At 34.7% G+C, this 19,225-nt stretch overlaps 1 long non-coding RNA gene across 2 annotated transcripts in view; it reads left to right on the top strand.

The window, feature by feature from the left end:
* The first annotated feature begins 7,509 nt into the window (after positions 1-7,509).
* LOC133049967 (uncharacterized) overlaps positions 7,510-19,225 on the top strand; it is a 95,737-nt gene continuing 84,021 nt past the window's right edge. For both annotated transcript variants that reach the window (XR_009691502.1, XR_009691503.1), the window contains exon 1: positions 7,510-7,685. This is a non-coding gene — a long non-coding RNA (uncharacterized LOC133049967). The remainder of the gene's footprint in view (positions 7,686-19,225) is intronic.

Here is a 19,225-nt window from a genome sequence, read left to right as displayed (position 1 = left end):
CAAAAGCTGAACTTCCATGGACAAAGTTTAATGTATAAAGGAAAAATTAATTACACATTTTAGCCCAATTTGTTTTTCAAATGTTGAAGAAAAATAAAGAAACTAAGAAAATATAGTTAGTGAGTGTGATCTTCCTTTAGGAAACCCTGCATTCCAGACAAACTTGAATAGAAAGTGAAAGATGAGCCCATTTGTGAATTGAATATGAAACTTAAAATATTAAATACTATTTTAGGGATGCGAGTTTAAAAGCCATTGTTTTTAGGAACTCCCTGTGCGATTTCTTGGGAACATTTGAAAATAGCATGTAAGTTAAAATCAAAGCTAATAAGCATATACAGATCAACCCACAGGTGTTTTTAGTTTGCTTGTGTGTGTTTGTTTATTTACTTTTACATTATGGGAGTATAGTTGCTTTACAATGTTGTGTTATTTTCTATCATACAGCAAGGTGAATTGACTGTGTGTGTGTGTGTGTGTACGTTTGTATGTGTTCAGTTGCTCATTCATGGCCCCATGGACTTTAGACCACCAGGCTCCTCTGCCCATAGAATTTTCCAGACAAGAATGCTGGAGTGGGTTGCCATTTCCTCCTCCAGGAAATCTTCTCTTCCCAGGGATCTAACCCGTGTTCCTTGTGTCTCCTGGATTGGCAGGTGGATTCTTTACCACTAGCACCACCTGGGAATCAGCTATATGTATACGTATATCCCCTCTTTTTTGGATTTCCTTCCCATTAAGACACCATAGAGCACCGACTAGAGTTCTCTGTGCTTACAGGAGGTTCTCACGGTTATGTATTTTATACATATCATCAGTAGTGCATATATGACTTACCTGCATTTAAACATAAAGTAATTCTTATCTTCTTTTTGTGTTTTAGCCCATTTACTTGAAATGTCTTTTCTAGTTTTTAAGAAGTTGTATTATGAATGGCTCAAGCTAACCTTCACTCTAAATGAATCTGTGCGCCCCAGTCCCTTCTGATGTCTTTCTTCTGAATTGCTATCAGAAAAACTTAGTCTACCTAACTTTTCCCTTCTTGTTTTGAATTTGCTCCAAGTTCATGTGGGCCCAGAGCATGATTTTTGCAAATCATCTTTGGCTGTGGTTCCTGTTCAGTTTGAAAAAGGTAGTCTAGCAGGCAGATAAGAAAGGAATAGAATTAGATGCTTTCAGTTGCGAAGACCATGAAGCACAAGAAAGCACAGCTCAACAGTAACCCCACTCAAGGCTACTATGATAATCAGAGATTGAGTTCTGTGTTGAAGAAGAATGTCTCCTAGGTAGTGACAGTCTATCTAGAGACTTTAACGTTGGGTTCATTGGCCTAAACTTGCTTATGAAAGAAATATAGCACAAAAGATCCCCCTTCCTGGTCAGAAACGTTTTATTGTTGTTGCTGTTTTTCTTCAGTTGCTCAGTCATATGTGACTCTTCGTGACCCCTTGGGCAGAAGTGTGTAGGGCCCCTTAAAACATGCAAGAGTATCTTCATATCTCAGATCTTATTTACAGACTGTGTTTGACGAAAGCCCGGGTCTGGGAACTACTTTCTATCATGAGAAAGGGAATTTTATTAACAATAGTGACAGTAAAATCATCACTGACTACTGAGCGTGTCCTCATAATATTTTTTGGAAAGAAAATTATTGAAACAAAATTTGAGCTGTGTTTTTTTAAGTGGAGAAAGCTTTCCCAAAGTCCAGAATTTCATGGTCATGTGATTTGCATAAATGACATAGTGTTTTGATTAAAAAAAACAAATTATTTTATTTAAATTTGAGTTATCCCTTTTATATGGAATGGACAGAAGGTATTTGAATAACAAATATATTTTAAAAATTATATCTGAGACAATTGTAAATAGTGCCTTTCTTGAAGGTTTTCATTTATTCTATGAGGAAATCGGGAGATATGTAAATTGCTGTGCTTGAAATCGATGTGTAAAAGGAAACTATCCTCATTTATAAAATAAAGGAAAGATAATTTATTCAACTACCATTAATGTTGCTATACAGGGGCTTATCTTGTGCTTTCAAATAATTTATGAAAATAAAGATCATCTTAGTTTTGATATTTAAAAATTATTGATATGATGGTTCTGTTATGTGTAAATGGATTGCACAATGGACATAATTTCTTTTGTTTACTGAGCTATGCTTTGTGCAAGAGAACTCCTAAAAGAAAAATATTTTGATAATTTTCAGGATATGATAAAGTTTATAAGAATTAAGTCTTTTTTGAGAAATGAGAGGAACCATTTGTAATAAGGATCTCATATAATAATTTCAAGGTAGCATTTTTATTGTGCATAATTTTGGGGGAATATTAAAATGGTTATATAATAATTTTTTGCTTATATTAGAGTCAGTGAGATAGAATCACTCTTGTAAGGTTTTCCTTGTTTGAAAAGAATGATATTTTAATGCAACTTTGACAAATACTATACTATTAATTTCTCTTGGATCCTATGTTGCAAAATCAGTTTAGGCCTGTTTGCTTTAAATGACCATGTACACTAATTAGAAAGAAAGCAATTCTCCAGGAGCTATATCAAATACAGCCTGCAGATGGTATGAGCTTTTTTCAAGGATCCATATTGTCCTTGGACTTGGCTGTTGTATTATACTTTAAATGGAATTGATTGTGTGGTTGTAATGAAAGTAACAGATTGATTTCTATCCAGTGTTGCAAAGAGTAAATAGAAAAATGTTCCTGTCTTGACCTGCATTCATAACCGATGGGATTTGCTGGCTTTGGACCCAATCCTTAATGAGATAAGATGCAAATGTAATAAACCTGGCTTCAAAGTTTTAGAATCTTTTCAATGCTCATCAAAGATGTTTCTTTTTGCATTTAGATGTGTTGTATTGATTATATCACAATTGCCTAGGATATGTTACTTTCTTTAAATGCTATTCATAATTTATAGTGTAATTAGCATTCATATTTGCCTTTATAAGCATACTAAGATTATTGAAGTGTGGGTTATAACATAGTGGTATACTTTTTAATTGTCCTTAAAATTGAATTACTTCTTTTGGTTATTTAAGTGTATGGTGATAGTTTAACCGTAGATTTAACTGATTATTTTTTTAATAAACATTTTTGGCTGTGGAGTAAACTTTTATATTCTAATATATTAGGTAAGTTGTAATATTAGTACATTTTAGTAGTCCATCGAAATAGTATGCTTTCTGAAGGACTATTCCTGCTGAATATTCATTCAGAATTATCACTGTATTATTTATTAAGATATGAAATGCTTGTTTCCAATAGTGAACCCTTAGTCTCTTCCCCTCATTCTTTCCTTGATAATTTAGAGGATAAACAAACATGTGTGCTATAATTTTTACTCTGGTAGTCAGGATTTTATAAGACTTTTCCCCTATTCACCCTCCATAAATAAAACTCAGGCCCACAAAACATAGAATTGAAAATACGAAGTACAGTTAGGAACTTCACTTTGCTATAAATGAAGGAATGTGAAAAAAAAAAGAGGAAAAACGTAACAATTCATTTCTAAGCAACAGTTTCTTCACAAATTATGTGGCTTTTTTTGGATTTGTTTTATGTTTTGGGTAAAACAGTTTAGTGTAATGATGCTTAGATGAGACAAAACAAAACAAAATTAAAAAAAAAAAAAAACAACTAACACATTTGACTGCCGATGTTTCTCAGTTGTAGCTTCCAAGAGCTCTCTCTGTTTTTCCTAGCCCACTTGATACCCTGCAGGTTGTGGCAGACAATTCACAGGAAAAGCTTAGACATCGGGCTTGCATGCTTCTTGACTCCATTTTAAACCTTTTGTTCACACCAGGGTGGCATTTTTTCACACTGCATGTGGCAGTTTTGACTCCTATCCAACTTGTCTTATAAAATCAAAGTCTGTGATTTTTTTTTTTTAACATTCACAGGGCTGCTTCCTGAACTGCTACTGCTGTTTGTGTCTTTCCTAGCGATTGGTTCAGAAGTTTATAGCAAAATGTGTTTTAGGGAGGGGGAGGAAGAAGAAAGCAGTTTGAAAAATGTCCTGGCGTAAAACACAGGAAATACATTTTGAGTAAGACAGAGGTTGACTCTGCAGAGATTGTACATGAAAATCAAATACACTTCCCACTATTTTCATTATTTTTGTGCAGTACTGTTGAATATACAGGTTAATTAAAAATGTATTTAATGATATCACTTTCAGGTTGCAAATGCCATTTTTAAAAGAACTATCACGTGATAACAAAAGAAAAATCTCATTCTCAAATGAATATAATTATTTTCTCATATTATTTTATAATAATCAATGAGTGTGAATGATTTTACTTTAAAATGTGATCATTCAACATACCTTACTATTTGATTTTAAGTTCAATCACAAATAAAATTAAACTTCTTTAAAAACATTATACTATGAAACACAACATTTCAATAATTCCTGAATCAACTTCATCATTCTCAAAGTGTTCTTCTTTCCCTTCTGTTTAATTAAAAATATCACTTTAGTTCCCATTCATTTCCTTCATACTTTCAACTAATAAATTACAGAGATATTTCAAATGAATTAGGTAAAGCCATATTTATGAAATAAAGCAGCAGAAGAAAATTTTAGCAAACGCAAAAGGTGTATGCCTTCACATGTTTCTACAGAGTAGTTATTAGGAAGGATTTGAAAACTGCAAGTAGGAAGTCTCTGTAGATGATCTGGCAATAAAAAATATATACATATACTTGTTCTTTGGAATTCTTATTTTGTTTAAAGATTACCTTCTATCTGTATTAACAAAAGCATATAAAATATTCTGAAAATATTCCCTGGATAAGTGATTCATTTCTGTATTATTTTCATAGGGGATATATGAGATTTCAATTTTAATCAACAGATCAATGAGGATTATATAATTTCTTATATCTTCTGAAATTATACAGTAGTCACTTTCTTTTATTTTTAAATTACTGCATTTTTAACAGTAACAATTCAATCACAACATTAGGAGAAATGAAAATCCAGTTAATGGCAACAAATATTTAACACTGCAATAAGTATTTGGTAATGATGTTAACAAATTTTAAAGTGAAAGAATCTTATTGCATATTTTCTTAAATTTTTAACTACAAAGCCAACTTAAATAATTGAAGTCGCTTTAGTTAATTCAAGTTGTATACTTGATACACTATAAATAATCATATTATATTACTTTAAGGAAAAAAATATAAAAGCAGTAGCTGTAGATTATAGTTTTTATGCCTTCTAGTGAATACCTACATGATTTCAGTGCTTCTGAATTATTCATTACAATATTTGAAATATGGAATGTATCTGTTATATTGAAAAAGATCTCAATTTAGATTTTAGATTTTTCTTTGATTCCTTAGAACAACAAACTATGATTGGTAAGAACATAGCAGAGAAATAGCACTTTATTGTAAGTTCTAAAATAGTAGATATGCTAGTAGACAGAACAACCACTTCCTTTTCCTTTTATATATGGAAAACTACTTTACAACTCCTAGAAAGTATTTGAAAATAAAGCAAAAGAAAAAAAATTCAAAAATAAGTAATTTCAAATGGTTGCTGTAAATAAAATTCTGTTTAAAACAAAAAAGATGGAATGGATTTAGTAGTCTGGAATTTTCTTGTGATTCACAGATATTGTATCAAGTACAGTTTTTTTTTTTTTGCTTAGTTTTTAGTCAATTTAAGATCTCTCCTCATTAGTTAAAAAAAGGAAAGTAATTATTTATACTTGAATATTAAAGTTTTATAAAGATCAAATAAAACCCTGTCATTAAAAACAACACAAATAACTGAAAGCAAATAAAATATCCAAACAAACACATAGTTATTTAATTGATATTTAGTGTTAAGCCCTAATTTAAAGCCTGACAGCATCTGGAAATCTAATAAACCATTTGAAATTAAGAATATGAAAAAGACAAAAATCATCATCTAAGGAAATTAAAGCTTATGAAATAAAATTTACCTACTTTTGCAGCTCATATGTTTGTTGAAAACACGTTTGACTATTTCATGTGCATGCCAAAGAATGTAGAAATATATTTAACTCATTTTTCATTATCTGGCATAGAAAATTCCAACTTTTATTACTTTAAGTTTCCTATTTCCTACCCTCCCCACCTACTCCCGCCGATTCTTCAGACTCTCTTCTGTCCAGCATTTCTTCTAGTTGAGGTGAACAAAATAAGACCCCTAAACAGACACACATGAAATAACCACCATCCAGCTGAAGAGAAATAGGTTTTCTGCCTTTAGCCTGTCCTTATATGTTAATAAAATCAGCTCATACATTCTGCTACCAAATTCAGCTTGGAAATAATCCTCTGCTACTTAAGGTTGGATGAAAAGAGTATTCATTGTGAATTATGTTTCATCTGTCACAATAACCTTCTTTATTCTGTCATGGACCTCCCCTTTGCCTGTGGCAATTAGAGAAAATAGGTATGCCTTGAAGTATGGGATAGTGGTTTCTTAAAACGAAACAAAAACTGATACACATAGACAATGCTTACTAAGCAATATATTGAAAAAAACTATATCAAGCATTTTGATTCTGATTTTTTTAAAAAGAATCAGTAAAATAATATGTTTTAGAATGAGCAGGTGGGATTATGGTCATCAGTTATTGTTAACATCAGTTATTGATGAAAAGCAATGAATTATAATAGTATTAAAAATTAAATGTCAACAACATACTTTCATATTGCATACTTTCTAATTAAATCATGCCATAAGATACATATTATAAATATATGGTATTATTTAACATAGAAAATGAAAGTAATACATTTATGTGCCTCTAAGTATATTTCAATATTCCAGACTGACATTTTCACAATTTTTAAAAGGGAAAAAACAAAAAATTTTCCCTTCACATAGTTTATCAAACATTTTGTTTAACTCAAAATCAATATGATTATTTGATTTACTTACTCTTACAAATCACTGAAATTACCTTGAGGCAGTTCAAGTTCACCTTTCTGAAATTAAATCTGTTAAATAATAGACATCATCTAACCATCTTCTTAAAAAGATACCTCAACTTTCTGGCTTAACAGGATACAATTATACCACTTCTAGTTACAAATGAGTTAAACTAGATCATAAAAAGCTACAAAAGACAAAAAACAAAAACCAAAATGTAGTTGACAAAAAAGAAAATGTTCCTTCTATTACAAAAGAAAGTCACTGCTGATGAAGTAATTCAATCATCCTAACAGTTGGATGAGATAAAAACACACAAACAATTTAAGCTAACACGAAATTCATAGTCTGAAGAAAAAAATTCTTGAGACTAAAAGGAAAACCTTTTTTGGCCCACTGCACAGGTTGGGCACAAAAGTGCTTGCTAAGCTATCTATTTCACACATGCAACGACAGAAGGTTCGATATTCATTCGATCGATGAGTGGAAAGGCACAATGGCAAAATCAGACAGACTTCTTTTCAAATACAGATCTCCAATGTCCCCCTACAGTCTACAGATGCACGGCTGGTGGTGTGGCTCAGACGGAGCAAGGGTTACATCAAGGCTGTTCTCTGGACCATGCAAACAGTCTAGACCAATGACCTGCAGCTTCATGCCCTTTGAAGAAGAGGCAAGTTCGGTCATGATGAAGAAAAATCAAGGCGTACCCCTTTTAACAATAGGGAGCAGCTCGAGGCTGCAAAGAGGTAAGCAGGGGTAAGAAGAAAACGGCATCTGCTTCCATGGTTACAGGCCAACTATGAGAACCTTGCTTTTCAAGGGAGCCTGTTCTCAGGCTCCCTCACGGGGTATGTCATGCATTATAAGCAAAGGCAGGTTGAGCTGAAATCCGCATAGTTATTTCAGAGTAAAATGATACGGAGCACATGGCTGGCAGGGAAAAAAAAAAAAGTCACATGACTGTTAAGAACCAGACTTGGGCTATTTCAGAATAGAATTTTTTTTTTTCTTAAACCAGTTTAAGAAAGGACAGTAAATTTGTATAAAATGAAGAGCCATGATAAACATGATTTTCATTTCTCAGGCTTTTATGTGAGCAGAGGTCAAGGGTCAAGATAATACCTCCCATTCCATGGCAGGATCATGAAGCCTATTGTTAATATAACTTTATGATGGATAGCATTTAAAAATATTTCCATGTTTTGCTGGACTATAATATATGCTCTTGTGAATCTCTCTGTCCTGATTCTCTGATTTCCTGCCCTGAATCTTCCCCTGTTTATGTTCATTTCCACGGTTAGATCTCATGAGGAAAGGTAGGAGATTTCGTGAGAGACTTCCTTGGTGTGGAAGTGAAAGCTAAGAAAGTGTGGAGTTTCCTCTGCCTTTTGAAAGATGCTTATAGTGAATTCAGATCTATGCCAAAATTAAAAGCCTCTGACAGTAGTTCTGTTTCTAATTCATGTATTTATATTTTATTCATTGCTTGTTACATCAATGAACATATAGACTTTTTTTTTCCCTTTTCTGTGAAATGTTGTTAAAGTTGAATTTTGTGATATGCTGCATTAGCAGCTAAAGCTATTTGAATAAAAAGTTGACAAATATAAAATGCAGCTTATTCTGGATTATTAAGGATCAGTCTACTATAAGTTACAAAAATGTAGCCATAATGTAGATAGATAAAACGTTCCTATAACAATGTACCACACCTGAATATTAGAAAAGTTCATATTTGGCTTTCTTCCAATGATGGACAATTAACTCTAGATATTCCACGCAGTTTATACTTGGAGCAATTTTTCAGTGTTTTGTTAAAATTAAGGAAAAAAGAAAGTAAAGAGTGTTCCAAAGGGCAAAGTATAAAACAACTTTCATTGAATTTATTTTTCAGAAGTTACGTTTGTTACTATAAATGAGCACCATATGGCTTGTTGTAGGTAACTAATTATTTCAAATACCTACTTTGAAGGAAAATTACTTTGTAGCATTACAAAAGCAATTAAGTGTTGGTGACCATGATAGCAACAATTTTGTGCTCTCAGTTGAGAAATCAAAAGGTAATTTTGTGATGTGTTCCTTCATGGTGATGGTGTGTTTTGAGCTAGGTTCATGGCTAAAGGTATGCATTTGTTTGTTTGTTTGTTTGTTTTCTTTCAGTGTGATAAGAAACATTTATTTCAATGCTTACATGGTAAGAAAAATGTATAGGATAAAAAAAATGAACTACTGAAGTGTTACTCTTTTGGTATATAGTACTTCATACACTATTATAAGCAGTGAACACATTATCTTAAAGCAGTCATGTTGTAGTTTCTTTAAATAATTCACGTGCTGCTAAGGTAATTCAACATCAGAGTTTCTTTGATGAAACAGCAGGTCATACTTGCTGCCAAAGGTCAAGTGCCAGCTATTTCTTCTGTGGAAAATCTACCTCTCAATTCTCTAAAGGAAAACAAAACAAAAGCAAATGCACTAAGGTTTATGTATTGCATGATAATTTGTGGGTTGTGGTTCAAGGAAAGAGAGGCTATTGCAAGAAATCTGTTGCAAAATAGATAGCTGAATTCTTGGGATTCTTTTTACTGTTAACATTCAACCATTAGTCTTGCTCTTTTGTTTTTCAAAACATACTGAATTTTATGAATATTTATGTGTATACATAAATTACACTAACTTGCCAAATGTAGATATAGGTTAAACATTCAGATTCATTCTCATAGACTCAGATGGATAGTTATTAAAATACTGTTGCTTTAACATATTAATATGCAGACAGATATTTAATACTGAGTACTTATGGGGAAAATAACAGCCTCTTTCCTTAAGAAAGATTATATTTGAAGTATTAAATAGCTGAGTAATGTGTCCAAACTACTTGTATTTTGCAACAAAATTCCGCTCATGTAACAAGATGTATTAGAATTAAACATTAGAATGATTAGTATATTTTTCCCTCCCCACTATAAAATAAAAAACAGAAGGACTAAAATTAGCCTTGCCTAGTGGGCTTCCTGCGGAGAAGGCAATGGCACCCCACTCCAGTACTCTTGCCTGGAAAATCCCATGGACGGAGGAGCCTGGTGGGCTGCAGTCCACGGGGTCGTGAAGAGTCAGACATGACTGAGCGACTTCACTTTCACTTTTCACTTTTATGCACTGGAGAAGGAAATGGCAACCCACTCCAGTGTTCTTGCCTGGAGAATCCCAGGGATGGGGTCGCACACAGTTGGACACGACTGAAGTGACTTAGCAGTTAGCAGCAATGGGCCTCCTGACAATGCAGGAGAAAAGGGGTTTGATTCCTGGGTTTTAAGATCCCCTGGAAGAAGGAGATATCGCAACCCACTCCAATATTCTTGCATGGAAAATCCCATGGACAGAGGAAACTTGCAGGCTACAGTTCATCATGTCCCAAAGAGTCCAACACGAACTGAGCCCCTGAGGACACAAGTGCACACAATGGAGACTCAGTCATATAAGAGAGATAAAAGCACTGAAATTTTCAATGCCTTGATGTCTAATAGTGCATTGAATATAGTAGATGCTCAATAAAATATCTCTATTAAATAAATAAACCTATAATTGCACTAAAGAATCAATTGCCTAAATATAATTCAATCTCATGAAGTGTAGGACAGAATCTTCTTTAGGTATCAATACTTGTGTATCTTTTCTTACCTTTTTCTTTAGACCTTGCTATATAAATAAGTGTCACTGATTTATGATTACTGAAAGCCCATAATGTATGCAATAAGACTTGAAGTGCATAATCAGAGCCACACTTTCCCGATAGGATTTGATGAAACACTATTTTTCTGAAAGAAGTTCTGGAACAACAACAAAAAAATCCAAAAGGGAGTCAAATAATTCTGAGAGGGATATTATATTAAACCATCTTAAATAGGTTTCCCATATAAGATACTTTCCAGGACATTTAAAAGCTAAATATATGGTGTATCCCTAACAGGGGTGTATATTTGACACTACTTTCCAAAGTTATTTGTTTAATCAACTTTGTGCATAAAATACTTAATATGGCCTGATTTCAGTGATATGCTGAAGCTGGCTAAAACTAGCTTGGATGAGCTATTACTCTACTCCTTCCAAATCTCTGTTTTTAAGAGACAGCATTTTCTTGTTTGAAGTCATCTGTGGCAGAAGTATTTGCACCATAGAAATCAGCAAATTCTACAAATCAGAGTTGTTGTCTTTTTTCCCCGTTTATCAGAATCAGTTGTTAAAGAGTTACCAGCACACCATTATCTAATTTCCTCTCACTCCCACTTTGTAGGTAAATTATGACCACTAAAAGGTCAGCAGGTTCAGAAGCTTTCTATTTGTCAACCTGTCTAAAAGAAGTTTTCTATTTATCAACCTATCTAAAATACAAAACTGTTTAAATCAATTATGAAGACTAGACATAAAGAGAAAGTCAGTCATGGAAAATAATAGACACTCCAGTTTTTCTTTAAAGATTTACCTTTTATATCAGGAAATAGTATAGTCTATCTTTCTGATTTCTCTAATTTACCTGAATAAACATCTATATTTATTTCTTTATACTTTTTTCTAACAAAATGTTTATGTACACTGATATATAACTGTCTAATCACTCCTGAGTTCCTGACAACATATTTCTGAAAACTACCAGAGAGCTTATTAATGTGTCTCTAACTTTAACTTACTTATCATTGAATTTTTATAAAACTGAGATGCAGTATCATAAAGTAATTTATACTCTTGTATTGCATATCATTTAATTTTGGGCATATTATCAATTGTATTTACCCACTTGTCCTCCTGGGTGAGAAAACAAAAATGGAAAATCTATGAGTAGAGGAATTGAAATACACATTTTTAACAGACAAGCCACTTAGTTCCCATTTGATATTTTACCTATTAAATGATTTTGGGTAGGCTTCCCTTGTGGCTGAGGTAGTAAAGAATCTGCCTGCAATGTGGGAGACCTGGATTTAGTCCCTGGGTTGGGAAGATCCCCTGGAGAAGTGAAAGGCTACCCACTCCAGTACTCTGGCCTGGAGGATTCCATGGACTATATAGTCCATGGGGAGGCCAAGAGTCAAACACAACTGAGGAACTTTCACTCGGTCACTCACTATGGGAAGGTTATAGCTGAAATCTTTAAATATTGGGTGTATTATAAGTATAGATACTTGGCTAAGTAGTGCACGACTTAGAATCATAAATGAATTATTCTTTGGCCTTGATAAGCCTGAAGAATGAGTTCTATGATGACATGCTTTGAAGGGTCTCTGGGATCTATTTTGTGGCAATAAGCAGGATGATTAATATGACTGGAGAAGGGAATGGCAACCTACCCTGGTGGGCTACAGTCCATGGTGTTGCAAAGAGTCAGACATAACTGAGCAACTAACATATACACTTACAATTTACCTTTCCGATCTCATGGACCCAAAACATTGTATTTCAGTTCACATGGCTCCCAAAGTAGGTAATTAATTTAAGTGTCTATCTTTGGGCCAAGTATTGTGCTGTTCATTGGGAATTTAAACATGATCAATACAGAGTATCTGCCTTTTGGTAGTCCACAGTAAAATGTGAAAAGAAAGCAGCTTAAATGTGCTTATATCATGAGAGAAAACCATCTGAATATAACTCTACTATAGATCTAACATACATCTATATCATGAAAGCCAAGAATTCTATGAATTTAATCCCAGAATCTCATGCTTTCTGGATTCTACTCTTATCACATAATACATGTCACAGAGAGTTTCATATTCACAAATACAGTTATGAATTGCACAATCAAGATGTGTGCACACTTGTTCGGTCTCTCAGTCATGTCTGACTCTTTACAACCCCACGGACTGCAGCCCACCAGCCTCCTCTTTCCGTGGGATTCTCCAGGCAAGAATACTGGAGTGGGTTTCCATGCCCTCCTCCGGGGGATCTTCTCTACGCCTCTTATGTCTCCAGCATTGGCAAGTGGACTCTTTACCATTGAGCCACCTGGGAAGCTATAGTCAAGATGATGAAGAAGTAATTCTTAATATATATTCAAGCAAAGGGTAAGTGGAAACAGATAAATTACAGAAACTAACTGTATAATGTTTATAAAATTGAAGAAGCAATAAACATAGCCAAGATGCTCAAAGAATGAATATTATCATAAGATAAATATCATTATCATATCAGACATCCAACTTAGATGATATTGTATGTGTATGTGTATTTGTATGTATGAAAAGAAATGTGTTGAAGGCACATTGATTAAGATATTACTTGTAGTTGAAAAATCATTTAAACATATTAATATCATGCTTCTGAGAAATCAGCAGCCAATGAGAAGTTGTAAAAAGCTTTACTTTGTTATATCAGCCATATTGGACATAGTACACAATTCTAGCATTGGATAATTGTCTCCCCTATGCCATATAATATGGAACTCTTCTTCACAATTTTGAAAACAAATTAATGCAAAATATTTATGCATGGAAGATTAAGTAACTTCTTTAATATAAGGTTTTTAATGAAAAATAGTTTTGATTTTTGTTAGATAACTCATAAACACTATTTAAAAAGACTATTATCTTTCAGTTTTAAAGGAAAAAAATTAATTGCCCTTTCATATGTTTTAAAGAAGCTATCTTGCCTTTTTAGTTGTTATTTTTAAAAATTCTATCTAGAGAATTTAATTTATATTTCTGGACCTAGCTCAACTCTCCTCCCTTTTGAAAATGTTTTCCTTCTTTCTGGAACATCTTCACTTTCTACTTTTCCCTACCTCTTATTCACTCATATTCTCTTTCCTTCTAATTTATATTTATTATAATCTTGAGTATTGTTTGTAATTTTTGCTGAGCAGAAAAAAAGTAGATGGCAATGGGAATATTTTAAGATACATATGGAAATCATCACACTCTAAAGCTATAGTAATTGAATATAAAACTCAGCTCTGAAATTTCACTTTTTAAAAAATGATTTGTCTGCCTTTTAAAATACAAAATAAAATAACCTCTCACCTTTCTGAAAGGAGGGACAAACTTCCTGCTTTCTTCCATTCTCTTATCTGAGGTGTGAGTGGTACCTGTGTTTATTATAAGCCATGCATAGGCTCCACTATTACCTTGTAGTGTTTGTTATCACTAACATAATATCACCAGAAGGAATTTCCCTTAATTAGCACATCACAGACTTCATATTTTGATTGAGCATCATATCCATCCTACTTAGCTATTGTATGTGTGTGTATGTGTTAACCCCCAGATGTTAACATGTGCTGAGATAGGCATATTTCAATACCTTGTTTTTACAGATGACTGCCAACTATTGTGCTTCTCTATTACTTTGTGCTCCCTTTGGTATTCTTTTTTCTCAAAGACATGATAGAATTTCTACTATGCCCAACAGACTTCTCAGATTTGTGTTAATTAAAAAGAGACTTCATTTAAATAAAAGTATATTTTTCTTTAAGGACCATATTCATGGACCTAAACTATGTTCCTTTCTAATGTGTGTGTATTATGATATCAATATTATTTGTAATAGTTAATAATAGTTATTTCATTATCTCCAAGAGTAATATTTTATAACATGGTTTTATGGCTTTCTTTCCATATATAAATATACATACACATAAATCCCATATTGGGCTTCCCTGGTGGCGCTAGTGGTAAGGAATCACCTGCCAATGCAGGAGAGGTAAGAGACACAGGTTCAATCCCTGGGTCAGGAATATCCCCCGGAGAAGGAAGTAGCTACCCACTCCAGTATTCTTGCCTAGAGAATCCCATGGTCAGAGGAGCCTGGAGGGCTACAATCCATAGGGTTGCACAGAGTTGGATGCAACTGAAGTGACTTAGCACACACGCATATCCTAAATTTTGTTTTATATGTTTGCCTATGTCTATATCTATGAAGGCAGACAGATTTATATTCATTTTGTATCAGGTAAGCAGTTCACTTTAAGATTATTTCAAATCACCAGGGAATATTGTTAATATTCAGATTCTGATTCAGGTGTCTGGAATTGGAGTCTGAGCTTTTGCATTTTTAATAAGACTGCAGGGATGACAGTGTTGCTGGCCTATGGAAAACAGACTATCAAGGAGTTAGAGACTTCCTAGTAAGGACTTCAAGTTTTGACTTTGTCCCTGATTCTGATCTTAACCTACAGACTTAATCCTTTTGATTTGTTCCTTACTTATAAAATGGGTGGAATCTTGTTTCTACTGCTTCTTTACGGAATTGCTCTGTGGATCAAATTAAATTAATTTAAAGTGACCCTGATGGTTGGAAAGATTGAGGGCAGGAGGAGAAGTGCATGACAGAAAATCAGATGGTTGAATGGCATCACCAACTCAATGGGTGTGAGTTTGAGCAAACTCTGGGTGATGATGAAGGACAGGCAAGTCTGACATGCTGCAGTCCATGGGGTCACAAAGAGACATGGCTGAGCAACTGAACAACAACAAGGCAAGCTTTATAACAAAAGAGCAGAGGAGGTAATATAGATATTTCTTCTTAGCCTTTGAATATTATATTTTAACCCAGTGACCTAATTTCTGTTGATCTCCACCCATTTGGCCTGAAGTGATGGGCCTAGTTTTATGACTATTTTCTAATAGTTCTTTGTTCTCATAAATCCTTCACTTTGTGTTTATTTATTGAGGTATTAATCCAACAGCTAATGATTGAGTAGCTACTGTGCACCATACCTTGTGCCAGCTTCTAAAGATACAATGAACTTCTTCCACTTCTATTGTTCATTCTTTCAAGTAATTTCATTTATTGATTTCAGTCTATGATTTTTTCTTTCTTCCTTCGATAGAGTGTTGGGACCATTTATCTGAAGGTTACATATTTTTTTTCTCTTTGAACCAGTTTTATCGATCTTCAAAATGTTTTCTAATTCTCCACTATATGGTAGATTCTCTGCAAAAGGAATAGAAAATGAAAGAAGGTACAGAAGGCGCAGCCCTTTACCAAAGCATTTATAATTTACTTAGGGAATGGTATGTTTAACACATCCTCAAACAGCTATAACAGTACAAAGCAGGGTATGACTAGTGTCATCCGGCTTTGAAGAATGTTACGTGAAAGGATAGAATTCACAGCTGACTTGGGTATTTGCAAAGTCTTCTTAAAGGTGGATAATTGTGACAGAAAGAGACAAGAGAAAGAAAAGGGTAGATATTAAAGATGGAAGAAACCATACCTTCCGTCTCTTTGCTTTTGTTCATGTTGAATGACTTAAATAATCTGGCATGGGTAAAAAGATTTTAGAATATTTTTTTAGGTATGGTATGTATGAGGTAAAGTTGGAAATTCTCATAGAAACCACACTGTGATGACCTTGAACGCCAGCTACCAGATCTGAATCTTTTGGGGGAGCGTTAAGGAATCTTTGAAGGTTGGTTTTTCTGTGATACATTCAAAGTCAACCTTTAATTCAAGCTTGTAGAATTTAAAAACAAATCAATTACGTGAACTCAGTTCATATCAAGCAGATTGACTACCTCCTGGTAATCTTTTGCAAGTTTCCATCAGATCGGCATGGCATTATAGACATGGTGTAATGGACTTTGTGAGGACACCTGGCTGCTAGGTAAGCCCTGTGCACTAACTTGCTAGTCTGTTGACCTTAAAGAAAGCACAGACTTCTGTAAGTCTTAGGCTGTTTTTCTGCAGTTCAGTTCAGCCACTCAGTCATGTCTGACTCTTCATGACCCCATAGACTGCAGCACGCCAGGCTTCCCTGTCCATCACCAACTCCCAGAGCTTGCTCAAACTCATGTCCATCGAGTCGATGGTGCCATCCAACCATTTCATCTTCTGTCGTCCCCTTCTCCTCCAACCTTCAATCTTTCCCTGCATCAGGGTCCTTTCCAAAATGTCAGTTTTTCACATCCAGTCGGCAAAGTATTGGAATTTCAGCTTCAGCCCTTCCAATAATTATTCCAGGACTGATTTCCTTTAGGATTGACTGGTTTGATCTCTGGCTGTCCAAGGGACTCTCAGAAGTCTTCTCCAACACCACAGCTCAAAAGCATCAATTCTTCGATGCCCAGCCTTCTTTATGGTCCAACTCTCACATCCATACATGACTACTGAAAAAAAACAGCTTTGACTAGATGGACGTTTGTCTGCAATGTAGTGTCTCTGCTTTTTTAATATGCTGTCTAGGTTTGTCATAACTTTTCTTCCAAGGGGCAAGTGTCTTTTAATTTCATGGCTGCAGTCACTACCTGCAGTGATTTGGGGGCCCAAAAAAATGCCCCTGTTAATGATTGGAATAATCATAATCTGCCTATTTTCAGAGGTCATCATGAGAGAGAAATGTGGTAAATAAATGTGAAAATGTAAACTTTGAAAGTATAAAGGTCTGTACAAATATAAGCATTCCCCCTTTAATTTTTTTTCTATTTCTCTCCATCCCTCTTTGGAGTGGAACGTTGGAAACAGTGATCCTAATTGCCTCCTTTTCTTTCTCCTTTAAATGAAATATCATTTTCTTTCTCCATTGTTTTAGGACTCACTCTGCACTTTTTGAGAACATGTCTAACAATTGACTTGATTTACCTGTTCTTTTTTGGCTTCCCTGGTGGGGCAGGGGTAAAGAATCCACCTGCCAATGCAGGAGAGGCTGGAGACTGCAAGTTCAATCCTTCGGTTGGGAAGATCCCCTAGAGAAGGAAATGATAACCCATTCCAGTATTCTTGCCTAGGAAATCCCATGGAGAGGAGCCTGGTGGGCCATAGTCCACAGGATCACAAAGAGTCAGACACAACTCAACAAGCACACACACTCTTTTATACTTTTTCAAAACCTGAAAATCATCCATAAAGCTTCTCTTTTTCCTTTATCCTGTAATTATTTTTTTTCATATACAGACTGTACTAATTGCATCATCAATCTGACCTTTTAGCTTCTATATCACCTCTTAAAATATTCACCAATGACAAGCCATGGGACCACCCCCCCACCATCACCACCACCAATGAGATCATTCACTATCCTCCTTTATTTGCTTTATGGCACTTTTCATTACCTTCAATTACTTTCTGCTTGTATTTGCTTATATACTATATGTCTCGAGTCAATACAATTTTATTAGTTCATTATGTGACATGACAATATGATAGCAACTTAGAATCTGTACAATGTGTATGTTCTTAAGGAGACAAACAGTAATAAATATTGATAACAATAAATGGCAGCCCACTCCAGTATTCTTGCCTGGGAAATCGACGGACAGAGGAACTTGACGGGTCACAGTTCCTGGATTCACAAAAGAGTTGGACACAACTTAGTGATCAAGCAACAACAGCTATGTATAAACGTCAGGTGATTAAAAAGAAGAATGTGCTACAAAGAAGAGAGTGAGCTGAAGATTACATGGAAAACATTAGGCCATTCTGTGCTAGACACTCAGGGCAGGTCCCTGTCAGGGGCTGCTTATTCAAAGAGCAGAAGTAAGGGACCAAGATAAGAACACGTGTAGGCAAAAAGGGTTCCGAGCAGGAGAAAAGTGAGAACTGAGAGAATTCTGTCTGTCTTTCTCCCAGTCTTTCTTCCTCCCATCTTCCTTGCTGCCTACCTGCCTTACTTCCTCCCTCCTTCCCTCTCTTTTCTCTTTCTCCGTCCCTCTTTCCTTCCTTCTTTCTCTCCCTTTTTCTTCCTCTTCCTTTTCTCCTCCTTTTCCTTCATTGCTCCCTTGATTACTTTCCTGTCTGCCTGCCTTCTTTCTCTTCTTCCTCCTCTTTCATTGCTTACTTGATTGCTTTCCTTCTTTCCATCCTCCCTGTCTCCACACATCCTTCCCTCCTTCATTATTTTCTTTGTTTCTCTCCTTTCTTTTCCTTTCTTTTGTAAAGTTATAACTATTTACTGTTTATTAAAGTTGTAGATAAACATTTAGCAAATGTCTCTGAGGAGACATTTGAAGTTCTTTACAGGAGTCCAAGTGATAGATGATGATGACTTAGACCAGAGTGGTAGTGAAGGAGAAGATAGGAAGTGGTCAAGTTCTGCAAGCAATCTTCAAAGGAAGCAGAGACAAGCAGCTTTGCTCAATGACTGAGAAAATGCTTGGGAGAATGATGCACCAAGGGTGATTTCTAGGTTACTAAATTAAGTAATTGAGAGTGTCAATGGCAATGACTTCAAGAACAGTTTTGGGAGTGTCAGGAATTTGGTTTTGTACATGTAATGATTGGGATGTTTATTTGGCCTATCCAAATGGAGATATCTTGTAGACATTTGAATATTTGGGCCTGGCACTCAGGGAAGAAGTCT

Source organism: Dama dama, chromosome 31, assembly GCF_033118175.1.
Source record: "Dama dama isolate Ldn47 chromosome 31, ASM3311817v1, whole genome shotgun sequence".
NCBI lineage: Eukaryota > Metazoa > Chordata > Mammalia > Artiodactyla > Cervidae > Dama > Dama dama.
Note: the sequence above shows the minus strand (reverse complement) of the source record. Positions and strands in the feature narration are given on the sequence as shown.